The sequence below is a fragment of the Tenrec ecaudatus genome, chromosome 7 (assembly GCF_050624435.1).
Source record: "Tenrec ecaudatus isolate mTenEca1 chromosome 7, mTenEca1.hap1, whole genome shotgun sequence".
Taxonomy (NCBI): domain Eukaryota; kingdom Metazoa; phylum Chordata; class Mammalia; order Afrosoricida; family Tenrecidae; genus Tenrec; species Tenrec ecaudatus.
In genome coordinates, this window is record NC_134536.1 from 17,379,507 (window position 1) to 17,402,962 (window position 23,456).

The window sequence follows — 23,456 nt, forward strand, 5'->3', positions numbered from 1 at the left end:
AAGCCCCTAGAGAACTGCCCGATTATGATGGCTGACGAGGACACACAGAGTTGAGTTCACTACACAGCTTTACGCCAACAGCTGCTGGCCTCGGTCCCCAAGTATGGACTAGGGAAGGCAGGCTGCGTGCCGGCATGCAAGAGCCCGCATTTTGCAAAAACGAATGGACACGCCTGTGGCCTCACCTCCCACTCCCGTAAGCCTCTCGTGGAACGCAAGGCAACCCAGACCGCTTCCCGCACTCTCGGCTGGGGGTCTTTCCTAGCTCGCCGCACTCAGCCCTGCTCTTACCTCTGCCCGGCCGGACCTCCCCACTCTTCTGCACCTGGCTAGTTCTCTCTCCTGACTCCGCGTCAACACTGACCTTCAGGAAGTCATCCCTGAAAGGGGCACATGCAGATTACATGTTGCTCTGCCTCTCTGATCACAATGGTGATCTCCCCAAGGGCAGAAGCCACGTCTCAGCCCTGCAGTCTCCAGTCTGCACTCACTGGAGATGTTACACTGAAGCTTCAGTTTTCAAAGGAGCAGAACTCAAGTGATTTGTTTATTGAGTGCAGTCTCCAGTCTGCACTCACTGGAGATGTTAAACTGAAGCTTCAGTTTTCAAAGGAGCAGAACTCAAGTGATTTGTTTAAACACTCAAGGGGTGTTTTCCAGTTTAGGACAAATGAGCCGGGGACTTATCGGGAGGAAGAGAGCCAGCAGCAGGTGGAGCACCGGGGATCCAGGCAAGCCTCTAACTGCAAGGTTGGTAGGTTAACCCAACAGCCACTCCTCGGAGGAAGGATAAAGCTGCCCCATTTCTTGAAAGGTATCCAGTCTTGGATACCCCCAGGAGCAGGTCAATTTGTCCTACAGGGTCGCCATGAGTCAGGATAGACACAAAGGAGTGGGTTTGGGCTTTCTGCTGCTTTTGAAATAATTCTGTGTGGTACAGTAGCGATGGCTATGTGATGTTGTGCATCTGTCAAAGCTCATAGGATGTACAACACAGAGGCCACTCCGTGGGAACGGTGAGCTTGAGTTAAGAACGATGTCCCAGTAGTAGCTCACCCTGGTAACCAAGGCCAGCACGCGCCGGGAGATGTCAGCCGCAGGAGAAACTGCCTGTGTGGTGGGGAAGAGACGCCTTGCGCTGTCTATACCGTCTCCTGTCTCTGAAACAATAAGCCTGCTAAGGGAACTAAGCCAAGCGTTCAAAACAGAGCATCGAATATGGTGCTTTCCCAGTCTGTTTCAAAGTCGAAGGAAACACATCCTTAGGAAATTGCCGACCGATTGGTGGTTCGGCGCCCTGGAGTCAGTTCTAACTCATTACTGGGGCTCCCTCTCTTTACCGCCCCTCCACTTTTACCAAGCTTGATGTCCTTCTTCAGGGGTTGGCCTCTCCTGACAACACGCCCAGTGCATGTGAGACGACGTCTTCCCATCCTTGAGTCTAAGGGGCACTCTGGCCGTACCCGTCTGACCTTCTCTCCCCGCACCTCCTATCGGCCTTCACAAGGTGCAGGCCCGCACCCCTGCTGGACTGGGAGTTCACCACCTGCAGAGGTGCCATCCTGCCGGACACCTGCCCATCATTGTCTGCTGCCATCAAGTCGACTCCAAGTTATAGCCACCTGGCACAACAGACTGTGACCCCCCTCTGACTCTGAACCATGCTCAGAATATTTAGTCTGCTCCAGCCCTTTGCTGTGCCCACTGGGTGCATGGAATGCCTTCCAACCTAGAGACTCATCTTCAAGCAGGATTTTCATTGGCTGATTTTTCAGAAGCAGACTGTCGGGCCTTTCTTCCTAGTCTGTTTTAATCCAAAAGCCCCACTGAAACCTGTCCACCATGGGTGAAGCTGCTGGAATCTCAGTATGAGTGACGTGGCTTCCTGGGTCAGAGTAATACGGAAGCTGCCACATTGTAACAAACGGACAGGTGGTTGGGCACGTGGTACAGGATGTTTAATAAGCACCGTCTACCTGAAGTACCCAAGAGGATCCTCAGTGGCATATTGGTTATGCATTGGGCTGTGATCTGATCTGCAAGGCCTGAAGTTTGAAACCACCAGCCGCTCTGCGGGAGAAAGGCAGGCTTTCCACTCTCCTAAACACTTGTTGATATTGAATAAGGAAGACCGTAGAAGAATGGATGCATTTGAATTGTGGCGCTGGAGAAGAGTATTGGAAGTTCCAGGGACTGCTAAGAGGACAAACTGATCTGTCTCGGAAGAAGTAAGGCTGGCGTGCTCTTTAGAAGCAAGGATGGTAAGACTTTGTCATACAGACTTTTAACAAATTGTCAGGAGAGCCTAGTCCCCGGAGAAGGACATCATGTTGGTCAAGTGGAGGGCAGGTGAACCAGAGGAAGGTCATCGACAAGATGGATGGAGACAGTGGCTGCATCAATGGGCTCAGGCGAAGGAACGATTGTGAGGATGGCTCAGGACTGGGCAGCTGTGTTGTGTTCGTTCAGTTGTGCACAGGGTTGCTATGGGTCAGGGCCAACTCGATGGCACCCAATAACAACAAACAGTCTTGGAAACTGACAGGGGCATCTCTATCCTGTCCTTTGGGTCACTGTGAGTTGGCATCGACTTGGTTGCAGGGTTTGAGTTTTGACCTGAACTGCCCGCCTGGTACAGAGGACCTGGATCCATCGGAGGCTGCCCATCCACGAGAGGCCTGCCAGGGGACAGCCAATCCACCAGTGCGGCCCCCAGAGCTGCGAAGGGTCCACTGTCTCATTAGACTGAGATAGCCCGGAGGCTCTCAGGAAGGGAGCACAGGAGTTGGGTCTTGAAGGGCCAACAGATCTTCGAGATGGACAGCAGAAGGGCGGTGTCCTACCAGGGGGCATACGGAGAGCCCGGTCAGAGTCAGCAATGACAACGATGAGGTGTGTTTCAGACACATAACTTAAACACACAGTATGCCGCTGCTGCGAACTGCTATGGGTCGGCCCCATCTCATAGCAACTTCACGTACAACATGCATAATGGGTTACAACACAGGCTGCTCCTGTGCGGTCCCCAGGCTCAGTCTCTGGTGGTCTAAAGGAGCATCTCACTGGCTGGCTTTGGAAAGTACATCGCCTTTCTTCTGTAAGCCCATCACATTTCTTTCTAAGGCACCCACCCCGCTCCCCACGTTCTTCCAATGCACACATTATCCCAACCTCAACACCTCTCCCCTGGGCAGCAGGGTGGGCCGTTCCCCTTCTGAGCAGACTTCTCTGCTTGGAATGTAACTAGTCCCGAGGAGCCCCTCCGAAGCTGCTCTTTTCTCTGTGCTTTATTTCTGGAGGCCCCTCAGGAGACTCAGAAGAGGGTAATTCCAGAGAGAATCTGCCTGCAGCCACCCACTGATCAGAGTATGTGTGGAGCCAGCCCAGGCCCGCATGCAACAGAATCCTAGACATGAGACTCCGACCTCTGCTCACGCGAAGAGCAAGTTTATCATGCGTGTGAAACTCCCAGCGATCTGCCTGGCTGCCGTCAATCCAAAACAAGTGTGTGGAGGCAAGTAATCAATACGCATTACGTTTTAAAGCACAGGCCCCCAACACAGGAGCTGAGAAGGCCCTGTGTTCTGAGCACAGCCCTGCTGGGCAGCTAACATGCGTGTGGGCCACCAGCTCCAGGATAGAGGAGGCCCACAGAGTCAGCCCCTCTGCCTCCTTATTTCATTCCACACCCAACTAAAGGCTGCTTGGGCTTGTACCACTCAATGAGGTGTTAGGAAAAAGCCATGAGGAGGACGGATACTAGAGGTTTTTGCTGTTTGTTTAAAGATTAAAACATGCAACGCCACAGATGAGCACATGACCCTTCCCAGGGACAGCCTGCTTGTGGCAAAGTGCAACTCTGTCGTCCTGAGACGCCTCTTCCCGACGGCCTGTCTTTGTCGGAGCCCGGCAAAGCGAGTTCATCCACTCCACATCCAGCCCTTCTGTGCAAGAAGGCACGGAACTCTCTAAACACCAGCGCACCTGGCTTACTCACCCCCCATGTGCGTTTTCGTGGTCCCTACACACGTCGATTGGACTGGACTCCCTGGTTTGGAAATGACCGTTTCAGTGGCAAGGTTCTGCCACTTGCCGACACTGATTTATAGATATCGTGGCTTCTCCACCTCGCTGAGTCTGAAAACAAACAGCAGCGTGGTCAGTCCGAAGACCGGGATATTTTAACAGCCAGTAGTTTTCCAATTTGTAGCAATTTCTCCCCAGCGCTGAACAAGCTCTTCTTGCTCGAAATGGATTCTCCCAGAGCAGAAATAGTACTCTTTGTACAAATCACAGGGAGGCGACCGGGAGGTGCACCTCACCGTGTGCATCTACAAGGATCATGAAGCTGATACTATGGGCGCAAGCACAAAGATAATGTTTTGAAAATAACGATGGCAACATATGTACAAGTGTGCTTGATGCCATTGATTTATGCATTGTTATAATGTCTGTTAAGAGCCCCCCCCCCAATAAAATGATGTTTTTTTTAAAAAGAGAGAAGAAAATTAAACTAAAAGGGATCATGACTTGGAACAACAAAGACCATGAACATGGAGTCCGACGGCCAGGGAACCAGATCAAAGCACACTCTGATTCCGCCCAGGGTCCCCAAAGGAGGGCTCTCCTGGATGGAGTGTCTCCCACGTGTCCACCTGCAGGCTGCCAAGCTGTTCTGGCTCATGTGATGGAAGATCTACCGCCAGCATGTGAACCACCAGCAGGTCACCGGCATGGACGGGCTTCAGGACAGCTTCCAAGGTGTGGCAGGTTAGGAGAGGGCCTGCGGAGAGCCAGCCGGTGGAATCCCGACGGCTCACAACAGGACACTGTCCCGACGGCGCCAGAAGATGAACCCCGAGGCTGGCCACAGCGCAGTGCCCCACAATGGACTGAGCACCCGCTGACTGTGACGGTGGCACCGGATGGGACAACGCTTTGCTTGTCTAACACGGGGTCCTCAGGAGTCGGGGCCACTCAATGGCAGTGAACAGCAACAGCCCATTTTCAGCTGCCCCTTCTTTCTTCACCCTGGTCCCACCCAGCACCCGAGGGCAGGACTGCACAGCCTGACCTCGCCCCTGCAGGCCCGAGCTCTGCATGCACACAGGTCCCAGGCGAGATGGGGGCACACTACCTATGGCCAGAGAGCTGGCAATAGTGCCCAAGACAGGCACCCTGGAGACAGGGTCTCTGAAGGCCCCCAGGCTCAGGAAGAACTCCGACCAGGGATCTATGGAGTCAGCTTCGAGGTGAAAGGCTGACAACTTTGGGGAAGTCAGACGAGGCGGGGGTGCAGCAGGCATCTGGGAGGTGATGCAAACTCACAAAATCGAAGGAGTGGAGGATGCCCCCCACTAAAGCTTTGGAATTGCTTGCTGTACACACACGTACACACACACACACACACACTCACCCTTTCTCAGCTGAGATTCTAGGCACAGGATTGTGGCAGAGGACAGGGGCGGGGGGGCTGTGACCACATGACAAGCAGGGGAGGTGACTGCAGGGGAGAGCTGGCATGCTGGGTGGCAGAAGACCACAGTGGCTGGATGCCCCACGCCCTGTGGCCCTGCAGCCGTGCACACCTCCTTCTCTTCCCCGCTGTGACACCTTCGACCCCACCCCCGAATGGGCTCAGCCTTAGAGAAGGCAGAGCCGGGGCTGGCTTGATCCCAGGAACCCCCTCGTGCTCATAGGGGCTCTGAGCGAGAGGCACCTCTTGAGCAAAGCCAAGTGGAAGGCATGCTGTGCCTCACCCCACTGTCCCCACCCCCGCTCACCTCCCTTCCATGCTCCCCAGTCCTCTAAGCTTTGCCTCCTTTCTCTTCCTCGCAGTGCCAGGGAACCCTGCCAACTCCCATAGCCACCCACTGTTAAGGTCAAACTCTGAAGGTGCCAGCTCCCCACCCCCATACTCCTCGTGCAGATTTATTCATGTTCAAGATTCACTGGGCGGGTAATGGTAGCCAGTGGAGGGGCTGCCCCAGGAGTGTCGATGAGGTCACTTGCTATGATGGTGTGGTGTTTGGGCAGGGAAGTGGATTAGGAGAGGTAAGAAGGGATGGGGCAGGGGCAGGCTGGGAGCTCAGGCAGGGGTGAGCCAGGGATGAGTGTCTGGGAGGTGGGGCCAATGGGATTGCCGGTGGCTTTGTCGTGGGCCATCATGGTGAAGAGAGAAGAGTGAGGGCAGGGACATGGGGTCTCGCCTGAGCATCTGAGTGCGCTGCCCCATTTGTGGCAGAGAGAACCTGGGCCCACTAGGCTGGGAAACTGTGAGTCTGGGGTGCATTGTCTTGATCACAACATTCGTCTCATCTGTCAGTGGGGATGTCAGGCTGCCAGTCAGATTTAGGACTCTAGTTTTCAAGAGGAGGTCTAGAAAGTAGGGATAGACACCCAGAAACCATCAAATCAAGGGTGGCGTTTACAGCCCAGCCATCACCACCTCACTCTCTTGGCCAGTGTAGATGGAGAAGAGGCCAGAAGGCTGCTCGGGCCACTCCTGCACGCCAGGCTTAGGACGAGGATGAAGGCCCAGCCAAGACTGGGAAGGAGCAGCCAGTGGGTGGGGAAAGCCAGGAATCTCTGGTCTCCTCAAAGGCTTTTGTATTAAGCTGGGTTCTATAGAGAAACACATCCAGGGACACTCATCTGTATGTAAGAAAGAGCTTTATAGGAAGGAGCAATTGTACATCAAGAATGTATCTCAGCCCGGTCCCAGAATGGTTCTTCTCTGGCTCTCAGGGGCCCCAGCCTCCCTGCTAAACAAAACAGACAGAACCTGCTTGGAAAAGAGGGTGCTGTACATGCAATGTTGAGGTTGGCTGCCCTCGAATAGGTGACCAACTCATGGTGACCCCACGAACAAGATCAGATTCTTTGTCTCACAGGGTTTTCATTTTTAGGCTAACTTTCTGGAAGTAGATTGTCCGGCCCGCCTGGGCCTGGCCACTCTGCTGAAATCTCCGAGCAACACGCTCGCCTCCACTGGCTGTGCTTCATTCACTGGTTGGAAGTGGGACCTGGGTCTCCTGCATGGAAGGCAAGGATTGTCTCAAAGAACCACCACTGGATCCATCTATCCAGCCATCCATCCGTCCATCCATCCAACCAACCAACCAATCAATCAACGAACTCACTGCCATCAAGCCAATTTCAACCCACAGTAACCCTATATAGACTTTCCAAGTCTGTAAATCTCTACGAGAACAGAGAGCCTCATCTTTTTCCCATTGAGTGGCAGGTGGATTCAAACCACCGACCCAGTATAATATTCAGCCAAGAGCAGGATCATAGGGTGCTCTCCTGAAACAACCTACCGTATATACTCGTGTATAAGCTGAGTGCTGAAAAACTGGGGTTCGACTTATACACAGGTCAGTGGTACCCCAGCGAGGTGTAACATCTCACTGCCCCTCCCCCCAACAGGTAACGGGACAAGCGCCCGTTATCTCACAGTGATTGTCATTTCTCCACTGTTCATTCAAAGACCCGCTGACTCTGCAGGGCTTTGAATGTTTGTTTACTCACATCTGACCAATCAGAGCCATCCTATGACATGGACTGCTCCAGTTCGCAGAAGCAACCGTAGTGATTCACTTAGGCCGGCAGCTGAACTGGTAAGGATGTGTCCGTGGCTGCGCTCAGTCTCTCCCCTCTGGTCTCTGTGTTAATTCACATCCTGCATCCCCTGTCCGCATGGACTCACTCCCCCACCATACCACAGACTCCCCCCTCTCCTCCCAGCTAACACATTGCATGGGGGGTGGGGTGGCATTCTTGAACCAAAACAAAACGCTGGTCATATGAGGCTGGTTTCAAAATGAAGGTTGTGTCAAGTGCAGAAGAGAGCAATAACAGTATTGCAAGTAGGGAATTCTGTGTTGATGAAAAGCAAGTGAGGGAGTGGCAGAAAATGAAGGCTGACTTGGAACAGATTCCAAAAGCTAAAAAAGCTCGTTGTGGTTTAACGTCTTTTTATGGGGCTCTAGAGAGTGAATTGCATAAATGGGTTATGGAATGTCGTCAAAATGGTTACTGCGTAACACCCATGGGAATCCGCATATGTGCTCTACAAATGGCTAAGGATGACAAATAGAAAGCACCAGGCATTGAAAAACTTGCTGTGTTAGCAGGATGGTGTACCCACTTCATGAATAGGTTTGGCCTAGTATGTTTGAGACAAAGAACAAAGATTTCCCAGAAATTGCCACAAGACCTGGAAGAAAAAATTATGTCATTCCAGTCATTTATTATAAAACAAAGAAGGATTTATAATTATGACCTGGCAGATATTGGGAATATGGATGAAACTGCCATGACTTGATCTTCCAAGCAACAGAACTGTGGCAAGTTTAGGAGAAAAAACATTTTTCTCAAAACCACAGGAAATGAAAAAACACACTTTACAGTTGTTCTATCATGTTTGGCTAATGGAACTAAGCTGTGTCCTGTCATTATTTTTAAAAGAAAGACCTTGCCTAAAAAGATCAATTTCCCACCAAGAATTACTGTTCGTGTGCATGTTAAAGGCTGGATGGATGAAGACGGAACCAAAGAATGGTTGGAAGAAATTTGGAACCGAGGACCAGGAGCAGCCTTAAAGAAATAGCCATTGTTACTTGTTTGGGATATGTTCAGAGCCCACCTATCGGATGACATAAAAAAATTGGCAAAATCTAGTAAAGTTACTTTAGCTGTTATTCCAGGTGGGCTTACATCTGTACTGCAGCCTCTGGATGTATCTTTGAATAAGCCTTTTAAAAACTATGTGCGAAGGATGTGGCATGAATGGATGTCATCTGGTCAAGCCCGACTAAGAAAAGGAGGAAATCTCATGAAGCCTGACATAGAGTTAATAGCAAAGTGGGTTCGAGATGCATGGGAAGACATGCCAGAAGACATGGTGCAACGTGCCTTCCAGAAATGTAGTATTAGTAATGCTATGGATGGCAGTGAAGACTGTACTTTGTATGAAAATGACAGCAGTGATGGTGATGACGGCGATCTCAGTGAGGACAGCGTCTATGATGACCTCACACCATCTGAAGCTCTGCATTGGGATACGATGATGATGAGAATCCAGTTTTGAAGGATTTTAATTCTTTGCATTTTAGCTTGGTTGTTGATTGAGCTCAGGGAATAGTACTCTTAAGGTATCATTGTTGATACCTTATTGTTTTTGCTGAACCTATTTTCCACTTTCTGTGCTAGTTTACTAATGTTAAATGACTTGTTGTCCTTTTATTTGTTTTTTATTTAAAATAAATATTTAAATACATTACCCCACTGATGTCTCCATTTTTAGTAATTTTATTTTCATTTGTTTTGATTATTGAAACTCACCAATAGCTTCTGCATTTTCCACCCTAGGCTTATACTTGAGTCAATAATTTTTTCTGGTTTCCCAGGTAATAATTAGGTGCCTCGGCTTATACTCGGGTCAGCTTATATTCGAGTATATACGGTACCTCCTCCACTACCCTCACTAGGAAAAGGGTTCTCAGATAAGGATCTTTAACTTTTATTTCCACAACAAGAAGTTTGTTTTTTCAGCTCTTCCTGACTGTGAAGATAAAACGCAGTCATGGGAATCTTGAAAAAACACACACTGCCTGGAAAATACAGAGAAGTCTACATTCAATCAAAATGGAGAGGTCAAAGTTGAAATATAACTTTATATCATTTTTACTATCTTGGTGAGTTTCCTGCCATTTCTTTTAATGTAGTATTGCTGTTGTTATTTCCCTTTTAATGGACTAAGCTGATGTAACCCTGCCTCCTCTAGGATGCGCTAAAGCAGGGCTGTTAGACTGGAGTCCCGCGAGCCGCATGCAGCCCCTGAGGTAATGTTTTGTGGCCCACAATGCTCTGAAATAAAATGAAAATAGAAAAAAAATTGGTATGAATAAAATAGCACTTAGGGGAGATTGAGGCAAGACCATACATGCAATTCCCTCGTTAACCCTTTAACTACTGAAGATGAGTATGCATGTGGCCCAGTGCCTTTCCTGGGGGCCTGTGGACGTATAGAAACACACTCACTCAGTCCCGGTGACATTTGGACGCGATCTATCTGCCACTCTCAGTGTCACGTCATGTAAACAGATCCTAAAAGCGCAAAGGTTACAAAGAGCACTCTGGGCGGTGCTGTTATGAATCATACCTGGCGGCAACGCTAGTTATCATTTTTAGAGGGAAGTCATTATGATTGTGCATCACATTAGTCAGCTGTCCAAGATTTTGTGTGTTTTATTAGTGACATTGTTTTATTTTCTGGTCACAACATAAGAGGTAACTGAAAACTAGTAGGAACAAAGTGCTGGCAACTTTTGGATAAAAAAGAATAATTTTAGTTTTATAAATACATTAAATAAAATAAATGTTTAGAGAATTCTACCACTGAACCACCCATGCGCTGCTAAAATAAATGTTTAAATAAAAGCAATTATATATTATTTTAATTATCCTACCCATATTCCTGAATCCTCACTTCAAAATATAAATTTAGCAAAATTTGTAAATGTGATGTGGCCTGCGTGGATTTTGCCTGTTGCACCAAATGGCCCGTGTTTTAATTTAATGCTAAAGCATTTTGATTGCTGATGTTTCCAGAGAAATCCTAACTGCCCCAAACAGACCCTCATATGAGGCTCCTATAACTTAGGCAATCTTCTCTTGCTAAAAATTCAGGTTGATTCAACATCACCACCGTGTGACAGCTTACACAGCAGCGGCTCCCAACCTTCCTCAGGCAGTAACCCTTTCATACAGTTCCTCATGAGGTGGCGTCCCCCCAGCCATAACATTATTTTCATTGCTACTTCATCACTGTCATTTTGATACTGTTAACTGGAGACCCCTGTGAAAGGGTCGTTTGACACCCCCCCAAGGGGTCGCGACCCACAGGTTGAGCACCGCTGTTAAACATCATCAGGTTATGGGGGAGGGGAGATTTATTTGTAAAGATGACAAGAGCGGATGCACATGAACCGTGGTGTTGGCAAAGGTGACTAAAGATGGTTTAGATGACCAGCAGAATCAACAAATCCGTCTTAGGACAAATAAACCTGGAAGGCTCCCTGGAATCGAAGAAGGGCGACTTCTGCCTTGCTCCTTTGGGGCACCTCATCAGGAAAGAAACAGAACAGGAGAGCCACGTTGGCAAAGCAGGGGATCAGCAAACATGGAGAAACACTCAACGAGGGGGGCTGACATCGCCCCACAACCAGCGGCTCAGACAAGGACGTGCCGGAACCCAGAAGGTGCTGTGGGACTGGGCCATGCTTCATTCTGTTATATAGAGATGCCATGAGCTGGAGCCAACCTGATGGCAGCTAGCCCCCGTAACAACATGGTCCTAAGATCACAGCACGGGTATGGGCATCAGAGGCCTGATGCATCATGTCAACTGGCTGGCAGACAGACAAACCACCAGCATCAGTGTGCTGCTGTGTGCAGTCTTTCAGCCCAAACTGTCCAGAGTCCTCCCTCGCTGGAGGTAGTGAAGTCGTCTCCTGCCCAAGCTTGCGTGGAGAATGCTTGAACTCTCACATCCAAACTGGCTCCCTCTACAGCTATTCACTGTGGTCAGTCTACCTCATGGACCAGAATGGCTAGTTCCTCTTCTATCGGTTTCTAATCGGGTCCTGCACCCACACACTGAATCATCCCCATGCTAGTGGGTATATGCATGCCCACAAACATCCATGCGCACGCACTTCCTCTTGGGCCCTTTCTTAACACCTAGCAGATGACAGCTCTGCCTTCCTACTGATCACCTGGAGCGGAGCTTCTCCAACTTCCACGAGCCTGTGACTCACCTGGGGATGTGGTTACGACGCAGATCCTTATTCTACAGACTCACACGGGGAAGTGTGGGACCACCTCAGCTTCTGACTGATCAGCAGGGCATCCGTCATGGGGGCCACATCTCAACAAGCTCTCAGGAACCGAATGAGCTCCAGCCTAAGTCTTCCAGGCTGGGTATAGTTGGTCGACCATCCAGACAGAACAAACAGCACTGGACCCCACGCCGCCAGGTCGCCTCTCCCTCATGGTGGCCTCCTGGGTTCCGATGCTGAACTCCTCCATGCGCTTCCTTGGCTATGATCCAACTGGGAGCAGACTGCCAGGCCAAGCTCGTGGGGGCACACCAGGCAGGCTCGAACTACCCACCTTGCAGTCAAGGGTGGAGTGCAACCCATTCACACCACCCTCTCAAACAAACAAACAAACAAACAAACAAACCAAACCAAACTCACTGACATCAAGTCGATTTCAATGCACAGTAAGCCTACAGGGGAGGGTAGAACAGGCCCTTGTGGGTTTCCGAGACTGGAACTCTTTGTGGGAGTGGAAAGTCTGGTGGTTTTGAATGGCCGACTTTGCTGCTGGCAGCTCGACGCATAACCACTACTCACTCCACCCAGGGCACCCAGGGACCTTCTAACACAGCCGGTCTGGGGAAGCAAGGGCCAGCGTGGGTGTTTTACTACCTCCGCCCCGTCCCCAGACAAACGTGCCCCGCTGAGGGCACTGCGAAAGTGGATCTTCAAGGGCTCCCAAGAGAAGCCGGGATTGAACGGCTACTTCATGCTATTCCTGCAGACACGGGATTTTCTGCGGGGTCAACATCCTTTCTGGAGTTCATATCAAGAAAATACACTCATATCAGAGCGCAGTGGCAATTTACAGTAAATCAGAAAACGCTTTCGGGGAAGAAAAGCAGCAGAAACATCACGTTTCAAGGACGCGCGGGTGCTGAGAGCGTGGTTCCATGGCTCGGCTTCGCCGGGGCAGTGGCATCCCCTCCCCCGGCCACTTCAGTCTCAGCAAACCTTTCAAGCATTTACTCCGGGTTCAATCTGCTGCCCACATGGCAGACACAGACCAGTTAAAGATGCAGTGCCTTTTCCGTGCGAGACCAGGCAGCGGGGTGGGGGTGGGTTTCTATTTCAGAATCCCATTACCGTGTGGGTACCAGGCCATCATTAAAAATAAATCTTAATGCAGGCCAGACAGACTGAAGCCGGAGTTCCCCAGATGCTGCTTGTCACACAGCACGATGTTCGGGAAGAAGCAAGCGCAGGGCTCGGCATGATCTCTGGGTCCTGGGATGTCACTTTCTAGCGAGCACAGGGGGCGGTAAGGTCTTCCAAGGGACCGCAGGGCAAGCGGGCGACGCAGACCTGGTCTCATTGGGGCGGGCACCGGCCGACAGAGATCTGTGCTCAATTCAGCCAGGCAGGCCATGCAGACACCCAATTTCCTGCACCCAGTAACCCGAATAAACAAAGTGGATGGGACACTGCTGGATTTTTCAGGCGCAGAGTCATGCTTTTAGAGGAAACCAGATGTTTCAGTTTTTTTCTACATGTTGCTGATGCTGTTTTTATTTTTTCAGAAAACAGGCCACTGTTATCTGTAAGCTCGCATTTCACGTCCTTTCACCCCCGAGCTTCGCGCCCTAATCAGTGTGTGGATCTCCACTCTTCATATCTCGAGAGACGGGGGACCTGATTTCTACACAAAGAAAAAACATCAACTTGGAAGCGGACTGATGGCCACGCGGTGGGAGTCAGGTGCAGAGCGATGGCCTTGGAGTCTCTCTCTGTCTCTGGAAGTAACTTTGGAGCAGAGATTGTAATTTTTTTAAACAGATATCAAAGTTTCTTAGTGGTACTAAGGTCAGTACAGAGAAAGTAGGGGTGGAGGGGAGCGGTGATGGAAAAACTACACGGATCATGGAATGTTAGTTTGCAAACAGATTCTTGTAATTACTGTCGATAAGGCTTAAACCTGTCAGTAACTGAACAGGCAAATGCTGTGTGATAGACATACAAGGGGCTTCAAAAAGTTGGTGGCAAACATCTGTTATTTTCTCTTTTACTTGCTGTTATCACTGGGACTATTTCTTGCTGCTGGTTTCTTTGCCGGCCTGCTCTTGCACCTGCATGACCAGCACCAGGGCCTTCAGGAAACCTTGCAGGTCATGGGGAAGCTTGGCGAGGGCGGGTGTTTCTTTGTTCTCAATTTTCTCCAGATCACAGTCTGGCTGCTTGGCCATCTCGGGAGAGCTCTCAGTCAGGTTGGCCCTTGCTTTGAGCTGAAGAGGTGCGAGGACTCTCAGGGGGACGGCACCGCCGGGTGCGCTGCCAACACACTGAGTCGGCTGCGGGCGCTTCTCTGGCGCCACACAGGACGCAGTGTGGAGGACCTGCGCCAGAGCCTGTAACTTTTAAGCGGACCGTCTCAAAACCTTAACAGCCACTGCATCGGTTCTGACCCACAGTGACCCTCTAGGACTGGGGAGAACTGTCTGGTGAGTTTCTCTCCCGGGGAACAGAAAGCCTCCTCTGTCCCTCCCTCGGAGCGGTTGGTGGTTTCAAACAGCTGGCCTTGAAGGTAGCAGCCCAGTACACAACCCACAGGGAAATGTGGCTTACAGGCGACACACCAGGAGGCTCTGCTAATGTTTTCTGACTGGAGACCGCTGGGAGTGAGGTCAGTAATGACACAGGCCATTGACTGGGCTACTTCTGAGCAGTTGCCCCGATGTTGTTATTAGAGACCAAGTCAGTTCTGACTCACAGCGACCCCACGGACTCCAGAAGGAAACACTGCCCAGTCCTGCGCCTTCCTCGCCATTGTTCTCCTATTTCGGTTCCGTGGTGCAGCCTAGGTGGAGTCAATTCTCTAGAAGTCATTTAAAGAGTTGAAAAACTACTTGAAAAAAAAATCGGTGATAACCACAGAAACGGAGCACTCGTTTACCCTGTGATTCAGCAACTCCATACACACACCCACAAAAAATGCAGACACCACACCAAGTTTACTGATTGCGCTCCGAGGGCATAGTACTTCGAAGCTGAGAAGAGTTCAATGGCCCACCAATATAAATCAATCATGCCTCGATCCATAAAACAAACACTACATACACAACCAGGGGAATGAGTCAACTATTGTGATATGCAAAGCATGGGTGAGCCTCACAGACACAAAACTAAATAAGCCAACCTTGACGACAGTCAATGTCAAGATAGTCAATGTCAAGTTCAATCACAAGCAAACCCACCTGTGGTCGGAGAAGTCAGGACATTAGTGACATTTGCTGGGTAGAATCTGAGGGCTGGAAGGGAGTTTGTGGGGCAGTATCACTGGCCCAAGTCTTGATCCCGGTGCTCCTGAAAGTGGGAAGATTCACTCTGGGATTCCAAAGGACGCAGCTACGAACTGTGTACTCTCTGTCGGCCTGTCGTACATCAAGAAAAGGCACAAGGTTTTTCAAAGGGAAGAAACGTGGTTGTTTTCGGTGCACGAGGGTCCTGCTCACCAGGCTAGTCGGAGTGCAGCAGGCACTAAGAGACCTCAGTTATCGCACTCAATGTGTTCCAAATTCATGTTGCAACATGGAAAAGTTCGAGAACCGAACATATTCCTCCCAGAGGAAAGCATGGAAAAATCAACGATTGGTTCTAAACCTCCAACATTACACTTAGAAATTCATTTCCCCGGACTTGAGATCACGGTGGAGGCTGTTACCCTCTGTGCACCTCGCTGTCTGAGATAGGCTATCACCATAGCCTGGTTTCTGACTTAGCCAGTTACCAGTACGTTTCCAACCAATGGTCTGGGCTCTGTGTTTCCTGCTTAACAATTTCACCCCTTTTGCTACACCAGCCACTTTCATATCACTTCTCCCCACTAAAATATCGATACTGTCCACTCGGCCATGTTGTCTTCAGGCGACAAATCAGACAAACGGGGACCTCAGTCAAAGCTTGCGATGATTTTTCTCTAACTCTATCATAGTTGCACAGTTTTCCTCTTAGCTGTACTTCTGGATGGCAATTACATACTCTCCTGTCAACTTGCAAAGGGGTGGAGTTTAGCTTCCAATGACATAGCCAAAGTCACAGATTCCCGTTGGGACAACTGGTTCCTTGCTCAAATTGGACTCTCGGTGGTAACTGGCTTGCACCACAGGATTAGGGCTCTGAGGGTAAGGGGACTCAAAATCAAACTCACTGCCCCTGAGAGGTACCAATTCCCGGTGACCTTACAGGGCAGGGAAGAACCGCCCCTGGGGGCTTCTGAGACTATGATTCTTTGTGAGCATCGAAAGCCCCCTCTTTCTCCTAAGGAGTGGTTGGTGACTTCGAACTCCTGACTCTGTGTTAGCAGCCCAACAGGAAACCACTACGTCTGCAAGACTCCTCATCATCCTGGAAGTGGGGAACACGTTCAGCAGCACCATGACACAACAGAACAAACCCCCAAGTGGCCCCGCATCACCCTCACCAGTTATGTGGGATCATTGCTGTTGGGGCTGCGTCTATCCATCTCCCTGAGAGGCCTCTTCTTTTCTGGTCTACCAAGCATCCCTGTCCTTCTCTAGGGCCGGGTCCCTCCTGAGAACTGGTCCAATGTACATGAGGCAAAGTCTTGCCGTCCATGCTTCTAAGGAGCATGCTTCCTTCGAGACAGAGATGCTTGTTCTGGCAGTCCATGCTCATTGAATATCCCCGGCCAACGCCATAACCCCAATGCATCAGCCGCCACATGCATATGAGGCAATTAAAGATATTATGACTTGGGCAGGCACACTTTGGTCTTCAAGGGGACATCTCTGTTCCTGAACTTTGTTAAGGAGGTCCTGTGCAGCAGATCTGCCCAAAGGAATAGGCTGTTGGATTTCTCGACAAATGCCAGTCACTCCCAACTGTCCTGAGAATAAATGACAGCGCTGATGGCGGAGGGCTTCACTGCTCTGAGCACATGACAAGCATTTGTGCCAAGTCCCTTTTCGAACAACTTCAGGTGTTTGTTACCACGATTAAAGCAACTGTAAAGAGTAGGAGCAAACCAAGGAGCTGTGAAGGTGAAGTTGGGAAGCACCCAGCTCCAAAGCAAGGAGCAGAGACAATGAATCGATTCAATGTGCTGCCACTCGGCACGTCAACGACCAAGATTTATTTGGGTAACAAGTGAGACAGGTGTCCTGGTGGTGCTGGGCTTCAGCATTTAGCTGCTAACGGAGAGGTCAAATCCACCAGCTGCTCCCTGAGAGTAAGATGAAGCAATTTGCTTCCTATTTTTCTTTTTTTAATTCTCCACCAATCGTGACTCATAGCGACCCTGTAGGATAGGATGGAACCACCCCTGCGGGTTCTCAAGACTGCAACTCTTTATGGGAGTAGAAAGCCCCATCTTTCTCCCTCCGAAAAATTTACAGCCTCGGAAACACCATGGGGAAACCCTACCTGGTCCTCCAGGGTGGTTCTGGGTTGGATGTGTGTTTCATGGTAATAAAAGGGCCCTCCCTCCTCAATCCAAGTTCATTCTCCATCCCATCACCCCATGTTGTCTGCCTCAAGGCACTGGTCATTGCTGTGCCTGTTCACCTCCGTCCCCAGAAAACGTGGCCGGTCAGAGCACTTGGTACAATAAGCGAGTGCCACATCACCAATGGCACTGCAGCTACTGTTACCCAATGAACACATGTGCACCAACCCCCCTCGGTATATCAGAAAACCAAACAACTTTTTTTTTTAAATAGGTAAGTCAAGTCTAAAACACCAGGCAACTGCACAGACAGACAAAACAGAGCACACGGCCAGCTCTGGTCAGCACCTGTGCTTGGATTAACTGGGGAGGGCGGGGGGAGAGGAGTGGCGAGCCCTCCTAACAGGAGGGGGCTGGCGTGTGTACACAGCCCTTCCCCACTTTCACACATACCGAATGGGCCTAGGGGACAAAGGAAAAGCCCAGGCAGCCAAAGCAATCTCCTGCTCCCCCAGGAACCCCTTGGCCTGGCCTGGGTGTGGCAGGGGTCAGGACAGAATGGAGAGCCGTAAGGCTTGCCTCTCCCTGCAGGGAGAAGGGGGTCGACAGGTCCAGGTCCACAGCTTCCTGTCTTTGTGTGGTGTGTCAGTCTGGGCTAATTAGACAAACAAATTCATAGACTCGTGTGCTTTCAAGAGTTTCCTATAAAGAGCAATTGTCTATTAAGAAAACAGTCCAGTCCAGTCCAGATCAAGTCCATAGTCTGATATTACCCCATATGTCCAATACCACTCGATAAATTCCTCTTCAGACTGATGCGACACATGCAAAGATGCTGAATGCAGGAAGATCACAGACCAGTGGGTGGAAAGTATTGTGGATCCAGTGGCAGTGGAAGCATTTCAGCACTGGTGTGGGTCTCCATGTGGTTCTTCCAGTTCCAGGGCTCTGGCTCCATCAGCGCAGCTCCATGTGGCTTGTCAGCAGGAATGTCTCCAGGGAGAGTATGTGTCCTGCCTCCAGGGAGGAAGACAGGAGTTCCCAGAATCCTCAGGAGAAGGCCATGCCTACACAGAGGCACCATGGCTATGACTTGATTGACAGGCGAGACCCCACCCCTTTGCAAGTTGACAGTTGCAAGTTGCGATTATGTAACTGCCACCTGGGGTTTGATGCCTTGGAGGAGGTCAGGTTTAGAATGCTTTTGAATAAGAAAACCTTAGTGCTTTTCTGTCCCTTTGCATACGCACACACATGCACAACCCCCTAGTATGAAAAACATTGAAATTGAAATCAACATCATATTGTTTGAAAGTGTGTGATTGGTCATCGATTAAAAAAAAAAAGACATTTGTCAAGAAAATGCAGAGGCATCTATTAGGGTGTTGGCCAAAAAAAAGGTTGACCGTACCGAAGGATTCTCAGGAAGACTCCAGGAAGAATGACCACACCGTCTTAGAGGCCTGAGAGCCAGAATGCACCCTTCCAACGTGTCCTAGGATGGCCCAGGGCCTGTCGCAGGACAACATGCCGGTCAAGCAGGCCAGTGGCAAGGAGGAAGGCGCTCTGTGCGGTGGACTGGCCCAGTCTCCTACCGTGGTCTCAAAGAGCATTGTCAGGACGGCACAGGGCTGGGAGGTGCTCCGTTCTCTCGTGTAGGGTTGTCCCTTCGACAGCGTCCAACCACACCGGCACAGGTAAGGTTGGGAAAGGTTGTAAACCACTCACTCAAAAGCACTCTCCCAAACTCAAAACCCAAACTAGGGGCAGAAAAAACCCGCAGCAGGCGGCTGTCTTTTCAAAGGTCAGTGGTCCCAGCTGGACCCCAGAACTCATCTGTGCCTCCGGCTCCTCTGGAGCGCAGGGTCGAGCCCACCGGAGCCCTGGCTTACTGGCGTCGCGGGCAACGGGAAGTGGGCAGGAGGGAAAAACATACAGCACTGTGATTCCAGGTCTGACTACAGAGTCTATTCTCTCTCTCTCTGTCCCCTCTCCCTCCTGCCCCACACCAACTGGGAGGTCCCCGAGGCTGCGTGCTCCCAGACGGCTTCCCTCTCCCTGGATCTGCTCCCTCAGATGGAAGGTCTCAGCGGGGATTAAACAGCCAGCATCCCCACGTTCATTCCAATGAAGATGCGTTGGGCAAACCTCCCTGTCTGGCTGTCTCACCATCTTCCACTGCCCACTCAGGGGGCGTTGAGTTCTGAGGACCTTCTGCTTGCGGAACTGGGTCATGGATGTGAGTGGGAGGCAAAGATGTAGAAATACCAGAATGGAGAAGGACACCATGCAATTAGAAGCCCTCGTGGCTCAGTGGTTAAAGCACTCAACCACCCACCAAGCTAACCAAAACGCTTGCAGTTCAGCTGCTCTGCAGGAGCCAGACGAGGCTGGCTGCTCCTTCAAAGACGGCAGCCCTGGAAACCCACATGGGGCAATTCTATCCTGCCCTACAGGGGAGCTCTCCGTGGGAACCAGCTCAATGACCATGAGTTTGGTTTGAATTCTGAGGTCATTTAAAAGCTGTATCTGTATGGTATAATAAATATTCTATACTAGACCCGATACCACAGTGGTTATACATTGGGCTGTTCACCCCAAGGGCAGCAGTTCGAAACCAGCAGCCTCTCAGAGGGAACAAAATGAGACCGTCGACTCCCATAAACGACAGTCTTGGAAACGGAGCAGTTCTACCCTGTGCTGTAGGGTCACCGTAAGTTGGAATCAACCCTCCGGCCGCGAGTTTGGGTATTATGGAGCAGTAGACAGCGAGGATACTCCTTAGAAGTGAGGGCGGTGGGATTTTGTCTCACATACTTCGGACATGTTGTCAGGAGAGCCCAGTCCCTAGACAAGGACATCACGAAGGCCAACAGAAAAGAGAAAGACCCTCCACTAGATGGACTGGTTATGCCCGGGCTGCTAATTCAAAGGTCGGTGGTTCAAACCCACTAGCTCCTCCACAGGACAAAGATGTGGCAGTCCGCTTCCACAAAGATGACAGGCTTATTAGGAGACGCAAAGCTTTGGCGGAGGACTTCCCAAACCTCTGTGATGGAAACCCCATGCTGCCCGTTTACTCTGACAGGCCTGGGGCCAACAAGAGTCAGGCTCATGGTCACCAGTGGTCGGTTGGAGATAAGAAAGCGGCATAATGTTGGTAATAATGATCGAATAATAACAAGAAGTCTTTTGTGTCTGTATTCATCACACTGTAGAAGACCCTTCCAGGGATCAAACCGACCATCCAACTCATCAGCGGAGTCTCTCATAGCTCTTCATATCTTCACTGTTTCATTGTTGCCGTTCGCATCAATATACACGAAAATGCCACACACGCTTCACACGGTTGAATAGAACACGCAAGAGGGACAGTGACATATACGCTAGGCAAATATCAACGAAAATGGTCTATGCGGATACATTAGATTTCATTAACTCCAGGCTTTGTAATATATATATATATGTAAAATCAATTTAATTTATAACAGACCCATAGCTCTCTGTGCTTCAGAGTTCCGCCGCACAGGGTCACTGTCATTCGGGACAACAGTGACATATACACGAGTATATTTATATGCCTGTATCTGTCGTCAGTGAGTACCTCCGAGCCTTACAGACCTTAGCAGAGCGAAATCTGCCTGGGACCATTGCCGACTCACAGCGACCCTACAGGAGAGAGGAGAACCACTCCGTGAGGGTCTGAGACTGGAAATCTCCACAGTAGCATTTCTGCTTCATCTTTCCCCCATGGAGTAGATGGTGGTTTCGAACTGCTGACCTTGCGGTTAGCAGCCTGAGTGCAGCCAGGGCTCCTCCCCATGGCAGGAGGGTGGTCTCTGGTTTGTGCTGTTTATCTACGTGACTGTCGGTGTGCCTGAGGCCAGTGGCGTGGTCCAGGTGCAAGTCCATCTCAGGGAAGGCGGCCCCCTCATGTCCTCCTATTTCACTTGACCTGTGTTCACAAGTAAAATGTCCTTTTCTAGGGAATATTTCCTCGCAGCAAGTGAGTCTAGGTTTTGCCATCTTTGCTTCTAGAGAACCTTCTGGTCAGATTCCTAAAGAAATACAGGCACACACACAGCCCCACCCCCTCATCTGGTGGGCTCCCCACCCTCAGCCATGTAGATATATTCTCTTCCCCTGGGACCAGTTCCCACACCCCAGGCCCTAAAGGAAACAATGCTTGCTGATAGGCCCGTCAAGAAGCTGCCATAGGTTTGTCTGAAGCCTGGGAGAATTAAAGGAAATCCTTTGCATTTAGAAGCCTGGTGAAAAAAACGCTGCTGCCCCGCCTCACAAGCTCCCGTCCGTCCACCAGCTGGCAGCTTAAGGCATTGCCCACTGTTCTGAACTTTCCTGGGCAGTCTGGCAAGATATAAGTACCTTTGAATTAGACCCAAAGCCTCGGGGGCCTTCCACAGGACACCCTGCTGGGGTGCCAGAGCTCCACCCTCCCAAAGCCTTTCAGACACTGACAGGCAGCCTTCTCCCAGAAGCACGGCCCCTGCAGGGAGTTAGAGACTTGCAAAAAGCACGCAGGCATTCCCTGGGCCCCACTCTTAATTAACCGGTCAAGTTGAGCTCCCCGTGCTTCCACAGCAAACTCTGCAGAGTCACCGGCCTTCATGTTTGTTTAAATTCCAAGAGGGGCCGATTCCTTTGGCTCAACTGGAGGATAAAGGCGCTGTCTCAGCAAAACAAACAAACACAAAACTTGTTTCAAGAGGAAGTCTCTTCAGTCTTCCCTGGGCTGCCATGAAAACAAGTGTGATTCAAAACCAGTGAGGACGACTCTTCAGACTCGGAGAAGCTGGGGGGAGGGAGTCTATAGCTCGCCGCCAGCAGCTACTGCCAAATGAGAGGGGGAGGGGTGGGGGGGAGAGGAGTCTTTCTTTTTCCTAAGCTTAACAACCCTCCAAACTCAGGATACCCTGTTACAAAGGATTTCCTGTCATTCTCTGGAAACATGTGAGAAAGGAAAACTCAGAGAATTTAAATTGCTGAAGAGATCCAATTCCAGCTTCCAGAGGTGACATGTGGGCAAAGCCTTGCTTTTCAAAGCTCTTTATTTTCTTTCTAAGCCTCTTAAAACTACTCGAAGCATCTGCCCCCAGTTCTGGTGGACATGGGAGGGCGGCAGTATTTACCAAGGTTCTTTCCCCACGGCCCTGAGACGAGTGCACCGCCGCAATCACTTCTGGGCGTTGGTGGATTCCATCCTTCAAGGCTAGTGTCTCCTGAGTTCACATCTTCAGGCGCCTAACCAAGTTCTCCTAAATTAGGCTAGAAGAGGCAAGTAGGTCACCATCTTCAGGTGTTTCCTGATGTCACGCATCTTTCTGAACTTGAAAGGAAACGGCCACCGATAAACAAAAGGGTTGAAACTGCCCAGCTGTTCACCAAACACTGACTGGCATCTGATACTGATGCACGCTCACCAGGTGTTTTAAGACGTTTTTAGATAAACTTTTGTTAACAATATGGCTTTCCTGTGTCCTGGGTGAAAGTTTTCACACAGAAGGGGGTTCCCCTGGGGGCAATTTTTCTACACATTGTTCTGTGCCATGGGGGGGGGGGTCCCCTTGTTTTCCAGTCCGGCCCTTCTGATGGAGTTTCCCTTCCCTCCTCACCTGCTTTGCTTTGTCTTCTGCTCCCATACAGGTGATTGCTAGGGAGCACATTCCTCAGTGATGATAACTGTTTACTTAATGCGTCAGCCTGTTATCTTAGCTGAGAAGCAACCTGCAGCTAGAACTTCCAGGCTAAATTCCAAGGGTAATTTACAGCAATGGGCTCCCTTCATTCCCTTTGCTCCACATTAGGAGACCAAGTGTCATATTGTCAGCAGGCTGCTGCAAAGATTTTTCTTTTACCTCCCCCCCCTAAGTGTTTAGGAGCCCTGGCATCACTCACCAAATCAGACTGCAGAACATTATCTTTGGGGATTACGTTATGCCAATTGACTAAATTGTCTCTTGAGACTCAATCCCAAAGCTCTCTTTATCCCTCTCAGTGAGAATGATGTGGCCTGATTTTTTTTTTTTTTGGTATCCATGTCCTTCATGATGTTGAGGAATTCCCCTCCTATTTCTGTGTTGCTGAGAGTTTGTATCAGGAAAGGGTGTTGGATGTGATCCATTTCCTTTTTCTGCGCAGATGGAGGC

At 50.2% G+C, this 23,456-nt stretch overlaps 1 protein-coding gene across 4 annotated transcripts in view; it reads right to left on the reverse strand.

Moving 5' to 3' along the window:
- Positions 1-23,456, reverse strand: part of PLEKHG1 (pleckstrin homology and RhoGEF domain containing G1) — a 251,790-nt gene that overhangs the window by 207,076 nt on the left and 21,258 nt on the right. For 2 of the 4 annotated variants that reach the window (XM_075554382.1, XM_075554380.1), the window contains exon 2: positions 15,080-15,256. The exons of 1 other annotated variant lie outside the window; for it this stretch is intronic. The gene's annotated coding sequence lies outside the window, so the exon portion shown is untranslated. Of the gene's footprint in view, positions 1-3,997; positions 4,138-15,079; positions 15,257-23,456 lie in introns of all 4 variants that reach the window. One more of the 4 variants, XM_075554383.1, reaches the window with a different exon arrangement.